We start from the raw sequence: 12,570 nt of genomic DNA, 5'->3' as shown, positions 1-12,570 counted from the left end.
CACATGTCAGACTCCTTGGTCCGTGTTTCAAGACGGGCCGAATGGGGGGCCCGCAGGCCGACGCCTGGAGCGCCTAGGTGCCGAAGCACGCCGTGACGGCGCGCGCTGCCTACCACAATCGAGAGGACGACGCTCCCGGCAAGCTTCAAGTCAAAACAATCGATGTAATGATTGCTGATTTCAATAACACTTCAATTTCTACTTACTCTTCGAGCTCTAATTCAAAAACACAATCCTAATCCAAACAACGTTGCTTCACAAGAAACCGACCTTGAAATTCTAAAATCTATTGAAAACAATGAAAACAGGACGCCCATAATTGAGGAAACAGAAAAAATTAACCTTTCTAACAACAGTGATTCAAAACTAGTTCAGATTGGTTTAACTCTTTCTCAAGCAGAGCGGGATGATCTTATCAAGCTACTTTCAGAGTACATAGACGTCTTCGCATGGTCCTATCATAATATGCCAGGGGTTGATCCAAGCATCGGTCAACATACAATTTCCCTCATTCCAGGTTCAAATCCCATCAAGAAGAAACTCTGTCGCATGAAACCATCTAGCGGCCCTAATCTCCGATGTGTTGACAAGCACGAAGCTCAAAGAGTCATGGACAACATACATGCCGGAGTCTGTGGCACCTACATGAATGGGAAGATGTTGGTCCTCAAGATCATCAAGGCTCGATACTACTGGACTACCCTCGAACGGGATTGCTACTTCTTTGTCAAGAAATGTCCTACTTGTCAAAAGTGTGCGAATCTAAAGCACATTCCCCCATCGTTGCTATACTCTCAATCATCGCAGTGGCCATTCTTAGCCTGGGGTATCGACGTCATTGGCAAAATCACTCCAACGGGCACCGGGAGTCATGAGTTCATACTGGTTGCCATCGATTACTTCACCAAATGGGTCGAGGCCAGGTCATTCAAAGTGTTGGGTTCCAAGCAAGTGGCACAGTTCATACAAGAAAACATCATATGCAGATACGGAGTTCCACATGAGTTCATTAGTGACCAGGGAACCCATTTTCAAGGAGAGTGTGAAGACCTATTCACCGAGTACAAAATTCAACATTATCGCTCTTCGCCTTATTGCCCACAAACCAATGGGGCAGTCGAAGCAGCCAACAAGAATGTCAAAGCCATCATCATGAAAATGACAACCAATTACAAAGACTGGCCCCAAAAGCTGCACTTCGCATTGTGGGGGTATCGAACTTCAATTCGCACTTCAACTGGTGCAACTTCGTTTTCATTGGTATATGGAATGGAAGCAGTACAAGCTATCGAGCTAGAGATACCTTCTCTAAGGATAGTCCTCGAAAGCAAAATCTCAGAAGCTGCATGGGTACAAGCAAGGTATGATGAGCTAATCATGCTTGAGGAGCATCGGCTTCAAGCCGCTCACCACGTACAAGTCTATCAGCGTCGAGTGGCCAGACATTTCAACAAGAGGGTCAGAACCCGAAACATCAAAGAAGGCGAGCTTGTCCTGAAAGCCCTTTCGCAAAAGCATCATGGACCCAAGGGTTAAATTCAAACCCAACTGGGCAAGCCCATACATTGTCAAGAAGATCCTCTCCGGGGGAGCAGTCGAACTAACAGACATCGATGGAACAGAATTCAGATCTCTGACAAACCTCGATCAAATCAAGAAGTTCTATGCCTAAGTTCCATGTTCAAATTCAAAAATCCAATTCAAAGTCCTGTAAGTTCGTTAGAACTACGTCCGGCCTGATTCCTTAACGGGACACGTAGGCAACCTCATTTCGAGGCCAGGCCACTTTAATACAGAAAAATCAAAATTTCCTCAATTAAGGGCATCCTAAAAATCAAATCAAAATTTAAAATTCAATTGTTGTTGTCTTTATTCCAAATGTGCCAATTCAAAGCAAATCATGTTCAAGCGGAATTTAACACAATAACTCTTTATTTGGCTCTAAGGCCTTAAAAGCTAATTCAAATACAAGGTCAGGATCAAGTGAAGCAAAGTTCAAAGCCTTTTCACTAAAACATTTTCTAAACACATCTTCCAAACACATTCCAAAACACAACTCCTTCTAGTACAATTCAAACACACTTAGCCTACAAAGATCCAGGGTCGGGCGACTATGCTCTTTAGTCTTGGCAACTTGAGTACTATCCCCTGGCTCCTCCTGCGATCAATCATCAATCTTCCCCTTGCCCAAGCGGCGGGAAAAGGAACTTGCTAGCCTTCCAAGACGGGAGGATGACGAACCTCCTTTGGACTCCAAACGGTTAAACACCGGATGGGCCACACTCTCGTCACCTTCCTCATAGTCAGTTGATGCAGGGCGTCTAGCTCTAGAACCTCGGACTCTAGCTGGTCTAGAGAGAGAAATGTCCCTCTAGTTTAGGCCTCTCATCCATACAATGTACCCCGCAGACAGAGTATCAGGCTCGGGCGGGTATTGAACACTCAAGAATGGTTTGGCGACCTAATACCGCCTCCAGACTTCAAGTCGATTTGCATTCAGCGCAACAGGTTTCGGGTTCTCTTCAGTACAGTCCGGGATCTCCTGTTTCAAGCCGAACTGTCTCATTACTCGAGCAGGCGAGTAGAAGACCAACATTGTGAGGCTTGTGAAGGAAATAATGCCCTTGGTCCAAGTATGCATTCAATGATAAGTCTAATAAATGCGGTTCAGTATTAATTAATTATACAAGTTAATAATTCAGTGAGATCAAGTGAACTGTATGCCTAGCTAGAGGCCGCTTCAGTTCAAGTGGAATTAATAATATTAATCCAGAGCTTACTCTTGACTGAACCCGTAGGGTCACACAAATAGTACGTGAACGGATCAAGTATTTAAATGAATTAAATGCTCCATTTATGGATATTCAGAATCGACGGATCTCGGTTCCAGTGGGAGCTGAAATCGTCAAAGGCAAATTATGAATATTCCGGAAACGGTGATATTGCCGGAAACGGAAATATGGATCGTATCGGAAATATAAATATTATCCAAGTCGTAGATGTTGCCGGAAACGGAAACATGATACGTATCGGAAAATATTATCGGAAATGGAAATATTGTCGGAATCGTAAATAATGCCGGAAACGGAAATGTTGTCAGAATCGGAAATATTATCGGAATCGGAAAATAATTCTGGAATTGGAAATATTAAATATTTGTTCGAAAGGGAAATTAATTCCGGAATCGGAAATATTAAATATTGTTCGAATCGGAAATGAATTCCGGGAATTGGAAAATTAATCGGCAGCCTGCCAACAATCGCAAGGCCCAGCCAGCGCAAGGCCAGGCCCAAGCGAAGCCAGCAGGCTGGCACGCCCACTCGTGGGCTGCAGCGGTGTGGGCTGAGCTTCTCCGCGCACGCGCATGGCCAGCGCCCCTTGTGGGCCGTGCGTGTGTGTGTGTTGAAGTTCGTGCATGCATCGAATCCTTAAGCAATTAGGATTAGATTAAAAGATTAATTTCCTAAAGTTACTAGAGTTAGTTGTTTAATTAAACAATAACTTTATTAGTTTTAATTAATGTCTAATTCTAATAGGATTGGATTAATTGAAACCTAGTAGACTTCTAATTCCATTATTCCAACCCTATAAATATGTGATGGCCTTCACAATTTATGAACACATAATTTCAAGTATTCACATAGTTTTAAGGATTAAAACTAACATTAATTTGCCACAAATTATTCGAATAACTTAAAACCTTAGGTGCAATTCTAGTTAATTAAATCTAAGGCGGATCAGAACGTGCTGTGGACTTTATACGGAGGGACGACACTTGGAGTCCTAAACTTGTTCTTGTTCGGTTCGGGAGCAGCTAGGGAAGGCACGCTTCACATGTATGTATCCTAAATTATGCTAATTGTTATGTGGCAATTAATTTGGATTCCTGACTTTATGGTTTTTCCGCATGAAATATATATGCTTTATATGTATCATAACCTAACTGTGGTATTAGAGCTTCTAATTAATTCCATAATAATTGGTTAACATGGTTAAATTTTATAAATTTGCAATGAATTAAAGGGGTGATTAATTTTGTTTTTTTTTAATTAATTGCAAATTCGTGCGATTATTTAATTATATCTGCGCAGAATATTCGGCAGTTTAGTCAATAATGGTCGGAATCGTATAATTTTATAGTGAATTTCGCATGTAAACGGAGTTTTAAAATTTTGATTAAAATCAAAGATATGATGCCGAACCCAGGATACCCAAATTCGAAGCCTAACTATGACATTTCAGAGGTTTTAGTTTTTGGAACGCAAAATTTGTAATTTTTAAGATGTTAAATTAAATATTTGCGATTCTTGTTTGTAAATCTTGAATTTTTTATTGACCTACTGTATATGTTTAACAAATTTAATGCCTAAGCTTGTTAATTATACAACCTAATTTGTAATTGTAATTAATTTGTTGAAATTCGAATAATTTAGAATTTGATTTGATTTTCATAATTAATTGACAATTTAATTAGGTATCCATGATTAAAAACCACCATAAAATTTGTTAAATTTGGTAAATTTTCAAATTTTATGACCTAGATTTGAATCCATGATAATCGGAAATTAACATAAATAATAAATTTTCGATTTTTGGCCCTAAATTTATAAAATTAATATGATTTATTAATTTGTCTATAAATTTAAATTTAAATTTTTTAATTCTTTATGTAATCCGCTCATGAATCTTGCACGCACAAAGCAATGGACGCTACGTGTTACCCTTAAGGGGTGTTGTATAGTGCGGGCATGCGACGAGGAGCAAGGGAGCTCGTCGCCCATGCGGTACGAATGTATCGAGCAAGACGAGTGGCACGCGAGCACAAGGCAGTAGCCCTGCCTTGCGTCGAGTGCTGCGATGAGCATGGGCGGATGGGCGAAGAAGCAGGGCAAGTGAGCAAGGCAGGCGCGCGCGCGGGCAGCGAGGGATGCCTCGCAGTAGTGTTGGGGGTGTTTTTGACCGCAAGGGTGTTCTTTCCCTACAAGGGGGGCGGTTTTTAGAAACCATTGAATTTTTGTACCTCGAAGGAGTCGCCACCAAACTTTGTTTAAAGTCTTGTTTGGAAAGACCGCAAATGACTCTATTTTAGGATAAGGCTTGAATCTTTGAAGCGGATGGGTGAGATCCGGGCACGGGAACGAGAGCTTATTCCGCGAGCTTTAGAAATTATTCAAGTACGTGACATAGAATTTTCGAAAAAAAAACCCTAGATTAGACTATGTGGGTTTGCACTTTAGAGCAAATAGAATCTCTACTTTGTATGGTGGTCACTTTGCTTTAAAGGTTAATTTAAAGGAACATAAGATCGGTTTGTCCCAGAAATTATCTTTGTTAAGCGTGATTGTAACCTTATATTTTGTTGTATTTAGCATGTATAGTGATGAAAGCAATAAAGCAAATAAAGCAACTTCACAATAGTAAGTAAGTGCGGAATTAGTAAATACAAGACCCCCTAGAGATGGACTAGGGAGTAGGTCCACATTGCCTAGAAGGACTAGGCAAGTAAAGATGCGGAATTGAAAGTGCGGAATTGAAATTGCATAATTGAAAGTGCGGTATTGAAATTGCGGAATTGAAAGGTGCATAATTGAAATTGCAATATTGAAAGGTGCATAATTGAAATTGCATAATTGAAACTTGTACTTGGGCACATGAGATTCGAAAGCCAAGCGGCTCCTTAAAAATAAGTGCGCCCGACACGAATTCAAAGCCAAAAATCTCAACTTGGGAGAAGTTGCTCATCCCAAAGTATCCTAGATTTGCATATAGAACTTGAACTTGAAAGTTTGAATCTTGAAATATTGAACTTGAAATACTTGAACTTGAACTTGAAATATTGAACTTGTACTTGAAATATTGGAACTTAAGAGACTTGAATCTCAAAGATCGGGCCTTTTAATGTTGAAAAGGTTAGATCTTTGATATGCTCTTACTTTGAAAGGATCCTAGTTTTGGGAAGTTGTCATGAGCAACCCTAAACATTGTGGGATCCTGAAATTTGAAAACTTGAACTTGTATATTGAAAAATGGAGTCTTGAATCTCAAAAGATTAAACCTTTAAAAGTTAAAAAGGTGTCATCTTTGATTACTTCATGTTAGAAGGTGATTCTAGTTCAAAGAAGTGATTGTAGACAACTTTGAACATCCTTGAATCTTGAAAGTTTGCATTTTTATATTTTGAAAAGTTTGGATTTTGAAAAGATGTATGATTGTTGCAAGTGACATTTTTAGTAATAAAAATGCCAACTTGCTAATCATTTTTGAAGTAGGAAAATCAATATAACATAATTGAATATGGTGGGATTCAGAATTACCTATTTAGGTTTAGGCAAGAATTCCTTTTAGAGCTCCCAATTGCTTAGGACTTAAAGTTTTGTATGTGTTTTTGAGGGGTTTTTGATTTGTATTATGAGACGAAATTTCTGTATTACGACGTTGTCTTTTGTAATCCCCCCCCCCCCTAAAATGCTGGGAATTAGGGGTTTTTATAGGAAAAATGGGTGCAAAACGCCAGCCATCGCCAGCGCAGCACGCAGCAGGCAGCGCTGGGCGCTGGTGACGTGGCATGAATGCTGCCAATAAGGACGGAAAAGATGTCGTCCTTGATTTGTTTTGTTATGGATGTACCTTCGTACGAATAGTACGAGTTGGCCTGTAGTGTTTGCTTGGAGGTTAAGGCTCGAATTTTGCGTCTAAAAACAAGCCGTTTCGGATTTTGAGCTTCGGTTTTACGGGGAGAGGCCCGGCTTGCTCGGTTTTGTGGGTCGGCGCCCGAATTTGACTTGCCTTATATGATTTTGAGTGGAAAATGCCTATTAAAACCAATGGGATGGTCTACTAGATGAGATTGTACTTGGATTTTGAAATTGGTTTTTGAAAATTGTACTTTGTACCGTGTTCTGAAAGGGGAACGACCTCGAGGATTGGATTTTGGATCTTGAATTTTGGAGATGTTCTTAGCAATTGGGATTTTCGCACGGAGTTGCTCCAACCGCCTAGTAAGGATAATGGTATCGTCATCATCCTAGAGGGGAGACACAAATTAGGTGTCTACAGAAGCCCCCAATTTGACAGAGCGTTCGGTTAGGAAAGCGCAAGTCAAAGTATTTCGAAAGGGACGGAGAATGATCAAGATGTTCTGCAATCAAGACCATTCTTTGTACGCCGGTACTTGCACAAAACAAGCGTTAGAAAAAAGGATAGAGTCTACCTCCGTGCGGTTGTGTTGACTCCGATTTGTACTTGTACTGCTCTTCCGCCTTTGGTTCGGGACGGAGCTTGGCATCGAAAATTTTGAATCTTGAATTTTTTGAACCTTGAATTTTTGAATCTTGAATTTTTGAATTTTGAACACCCGGAGTTGATCCGTTGGGGATGTGCTTTGCTGGGGATAAGAGCTTTTACTGGCCCTTAAAATTTTGAAATTTCGGCTGACTTTCTTGGAGCTTGGGTCTGTTGGGAGTCGAACGCCCGAGTCATTGTATTTTTTGAACTTTGTATTCTTGAGATATTCATCTGTTTGTACTTGGAGATACAGGTGTATACCCGTATTTTCGATGGATGGCCTGATGCGACGTTTGATGCTTGGTGTGGAAGACCGTAGTAGTAAAGGACGTGCAATCAGCACGGGAGACCGCGCGCGGCAGATTCTCCGGATGCAGCAGGCAACGCAGGGCGCTGGGCTCCGCGTCCGACGCGGGGCTGTGCTATAAAAGCACCCCTTGCCGTGCCATTTTGAGGCACATTTCCTTGAATTTCTTTGCTTTTTCTCTCAAAAGGTCGATTAAGCTCTTCCCTTGATCTTGTTCTTGCCTTGTCCATGTAAGTTATTCACGTTTTGCTTATGAAATAACTCTAGGATTGCATGTAGTTTTGATTTTCTCGTACTTTGAAATGATGCTTGCATGATAGTAGGCTTGTAGGAAACTGTTTCATAGCGACTCGAACTTGAACTGTTGGAACTTGTAGATTTGAATTCTTTTGAAAATTTTCTTGAATCTTGTACCTGGTATTTGTAGATAGTAGTCTCATGGGTGACCTTGCAGGGTCTCAGGAGAGAATAGGCTAGGATGCTTAGATGTTGTTTGTAGAGTTTTGGAATGCTGGCTTCGGCATGGATAGCCTAGGCGTTGATGTTGAACTTGTATACCTGCTTCGGCGTGAATTGCCTAAGCGTTGGTGTTGAACTTGCATACCTGCTTCGGCTTGGGTAGCCTAGGCGTTGGTGTAGAACTTGTATACCTGCTTTGGCGTGGGTAGCCTAGGCGTTGGTGTAGAACTTGTATACCTGCTTCGGCGTGGGTAGCCTAGGCGTTGGTGTAGAACTTGTATTTTGAACTAGAGGTCCCTGGCTGAATTGGCACTACCACTGGGGATTTTTGAAATTTTGACTTTGTACATGCTAGTATAGGATAGCCTCTTGAACTTTGATTCTTGCAGGGGCTAGTATAGGGTAGCCCCCAGTTTTAGAATTTTGACATTTTGTACTCTTCTTGATTTAGTATGCCTCGTCACACTCGGAGGAAGCTCGCCGAATCTTCGGTGGTTCGAGCTGCTAAGGAGGATGCTTCGGATGATGAAGCGGCTGCGGTAAACGCGCCGGGTGGGGGTATGATTCCCCGGAGAGCACCTACCTTCGTTGGTACTGGGTGGAGCCCTTCCGACCTGGTGTTTCGGCCGGAGTTTCACTTGTCTCAGCGGCCTCGCGCTGGCTTGGTGAGTCTTGTACTTATGTTTTGAACTTGTATTTTGTACTTGTATTGGTTCTGAGCTGACTCGTTCATCTGTAGGCCGATGGAGAGTCGTTTCGCACTTTCTGGTCCTTGGTGGAGGTTCAGAAGGCCTTTAAAGCCATCCATGCTGAAGAGGAGGCTATGGAGATCTGGTCACAAACGGGCCTGGCTGATTTCTGGCGTACCATGGGAGGTACTTCGAAGAGAACGGGGATCAAACCCCGGCTATGGGCTTTGCTGGAGCAGTGGTGGGATACCACCAACACCTTTCATATGGCATGGGGGGAGATCACCATTACCTCCTTTGAATTTTCCATGATTACGGGTCTTCCTTTTTCTGAGAGGAATGTGACCTTTGATCCGGAGCTGACGTAGCGCTCGACCGTTGCCAGGGACTTGCTCGGCCCTGTTTTTTATTTGTCAGACGACGACACTCACGCTTCTGTTACGGTGATTATGGATGCTATCCGTAGTGTGGGAGTGTCCGCGGAGCAGAGGGTTAGGCTATTCCTCTTAGCTTTGGTGAGTAGAGTGGTGGACCCGAGCAGGAACAGTCGGGTGCACATTAGGTTCTTGTCCGTTCTGCAGGACTTGAGAGCTGTTTTGAGCTACAACTGGGGTGGTTTGGCACATAGTCACCTCTTGTACGAGATGAAGTGGGCCTCCCGGACTGCGCCGGAGAGTGAGCCGAGCATGGCTGCTCTGTGGAGTGTGTTGGAGGTATTTGCGACTCCTTGTACTTTGTGCCTTGTACTTGTATGCTTGTATCTTGAACTTGACTGATGCTTTGCTTGTTTTTTGAAAGATTCGGATATACGAGCACTTTCAGACTTTGGCGCCGGATCGTACTAAAGATGCGGCTTACCCGTATGCTGCCTCTTGGATAGGAGCGGTGCGCAGGAGGGTGACTCTGGCTGCCTCCCGCAAAGCTTGGAGAGTGCTAACTGCCGATGAGGCAATATTTTGCTCTTCCTGTATTTGTATTTGTATAGTTGCCTGAGTTGTTTGCTTTACAGGTGGTGTGGCGTCCTTTTGTCAACGCGCCTGTACCTGCCTCGGCTGCTCGTGTCCATTTCCTGGCTGGACGGCGGGTCTTGCTCCCAGGGGTATATCGCCACATGTGGTATCTGGGGGAGCGAGTGTCCCTTCAGTATAGTCCGGGGGATAGGCTTGTCCCCAAGGACCCACCGGAGTCTATGCTGGCGCCGGATGAAGATCTTGCCCGGCTCTATGTGAATGCAAGGGGCGATGATGTTTGCCGCTCTTGGAGGGATTTTGTACACAGGAAGGGCAGCTATGACGACTTCCTGAGGAGGCTGGCTCCACCAGTACGCTTCGTACTGCCGGTGAGCTTTTGAACCTTGTATCTAGTATTCTTGTATTCTTGTATTCTTGTATTCTTGTATTCTTGTATTCTTGTATGTTGGCTTGATTGTATGATTGTATGTAGGAGGAGGTTGATCCTAAGGACATTCCCTATGCTGATAGGATCCTCCGCTATGAGAACTCGGACGGGGAACAGGTGGAGGAGACCATTCATGTAGCTTCTCCTCCGCACCGGAGATCATATGATGATGTACCTGAGCATTATGCCGCTGTGAGTACTGTTGCATTTTCTTGAAACTGATTGTAATCTTGTATCTGGGAATTGATCTTGAATTTTGTAAGCAAGCGCCTCGGGCGAGAGTGCGTCGCTGGATGCTCTTGATTGATTCCTGGAAGAGGCAGTGTGTCAAGCTGACTAGGAAGCTTTCTGGCCGGGACAGAGAGGTGCTTTTCTTGATTTTGAAATTTGTATTCTTGAAATTCGAACTTGGATGTTGATTCTTGAATTTGTATTTTGTATAGGAGCGCAGTCGAGATCGCAGAGGATCAGTTGACAGGGAGCCCCAGGCGGAGACATCCTTGAGGCAGGAGGGATCGAGCTTGGAGCTGGGATAGGGGTCCGGTGCTGGTGCTCCTCAGAGGTATTCTGATGCTAATTGGGGAGCTTCCCCTTTTGTACATGCTGATCCTACCAGGCATTCATTTGGAGGTGCAAGCAGTTCGAGGCCCTTTGTTCCTCCTCCCAGTTATTACTTCGGAGGGAGTGGTCCTCAGCCTTCGGGTGCGGATTCATGGGCTTACTATGCGGAGATGGAGAGGATGCGTCAGGCTCAGATGTTTGCGCCGTATCAGTTCATGGCGATGCCGCTGCCTTATCAGTATCCTTCTCCTCAGCAGGGAGTTCATCCCTCTCCTGGCACTCTTCGTATTTCGGAGCAGGATCCTAGTACCCCTGGGACGGAGCTGGATCGGGATTCGGAGCGCCTTAGGAGGCGGAACAGGGACAAGGAGCTTGTGATTGACGTCATAGCTGATGATGACTCAGGCTGGCCCTGCATGGTAGCGAGTTCCAGCTTGCCTGGGTTGATTTTGTATAGGCTGGATTGTATTGGATTTGTACGGTTTGGAACTTAAATTTTGTATGGTTGTATGGTTTTGAACTTGAATTGGTTTGGAAAGTTTTGAAGATTGGCTTTTGTATGTTTGAATGTTTGAACTTGTATGCGTTGTGTGTGCATTGGAAATTTGTAGCTATATGCATGCATGATAATTTTGCTAAAAATTTTGAAAAAATTTGCCCATTTTTTCGGGTGTATGTACCCACTATAAGCCCCCAATTTGACTGAGGTTTTATGGTTAGGAAAAGCACAAGTCAAAGTATATTCAACTTTTTCTATGCATATCCAGACTCGACTTAGGACGCCGATCTAGGACTAGAATGCTTGAATTTTGAATAATTGAACCGAAATCTGCCGGAAGCGTTGATTCGGATTGCTTGAAACTGCGCGGCTTGCAGCTTTGGAATCTTGAATAATGGAGGTTGTACTCTGCTGTCCAAAACACTAAAGCGTGTGTACTCGGAGTCATAGAAAAGGACGGTGGCCTCGTCCTTTGGTGCAGGCCCCTGCGCCTGGCACAGGGCATGGCGCCTGGCGCCTGCTTGCTGTTGTGCGAGCCAATTCTTGTATAAATAGGGAGTATTTCGGATCATTTCTTGCATCAATCCTTCCCTGCTATTCCTTGTATAATACTTCCTCACAAAATAGAAGAGAAAATATGGCTGTGTCCTTTGAAAATGCCTTGAACTCGTGGCTTGGTTCGCTAGGCAAATTGGAGAAGAGGGAACTTGATGGCATGCATCTTGTGGTGCTCGCCTCCTTCCGGTTTGTAAAGATGGATATGCACTTCATTCTTGCTGCTTTGGAGGCTTGGGATCCGAATCATCATGTCTTCCACTTTGGGAATAATGAGGTATGTCCCCTCCCTGAAGAGTTTAGTGCCATATTGGGGTAGCCCATTATGCCGGAGCCATGCATGCCCAGTGTTGAAGAACACTTTTTCTTGGGTTTTGAAAGATATTTGGGCTTGAAGCCCCCACTTTTTAGTGCTGTTGTACATGGCAGAGGGGTGGATTTGTCCCTCTTTGTCACCTACTTTGCTGGGCTTGATGTTCCCAAAGTATTCCGCCTGAGAGCCTTGAGTTTTTGTATATTTGCTCGCTTCCTCTTTTCGAAACAGGGGTTTGGCAATGGCGATGCCTCCCTAATAGAGATTCTAGAGCAGTTTGCTAATGGTCGGGACCCAATGCCGCTCGTGGTTGGCGAAACATTGATGGGCCTTGATATGCTGAAGTCGGACCCCTCATCTCCGCCGTCGGGAAGTCCGGTATTACTCCAAGTAAGGATCTGGAGCCTTTGTATGTTGAATTTGTACTTGTATTTGAATTTTGAATGTTGAATTTTGAAATGTATTTCTTGTATACTCCCCAAGGTTTGGCTTATGGAGAGGCTCA

The sequence above is a fragment of the Spinacia oleracea genome, chromosome 6, assembly GCF_020520425.1.
Source record: "Spinacia oleracea cultivar Varoflay chromosome 6, BTI_SOV_V1, whole genome shotgun sequence".
NCBI classification, from domain to species: Eukaryota; Viridiplantae; Streptophyta; class Magnoliopsida; order Caryophyllales; family Amaranthaceae; genus Spinacia; species Spinacia oleracea.
Note: the sequence above shows the minus strand (reverse complement) of the source record.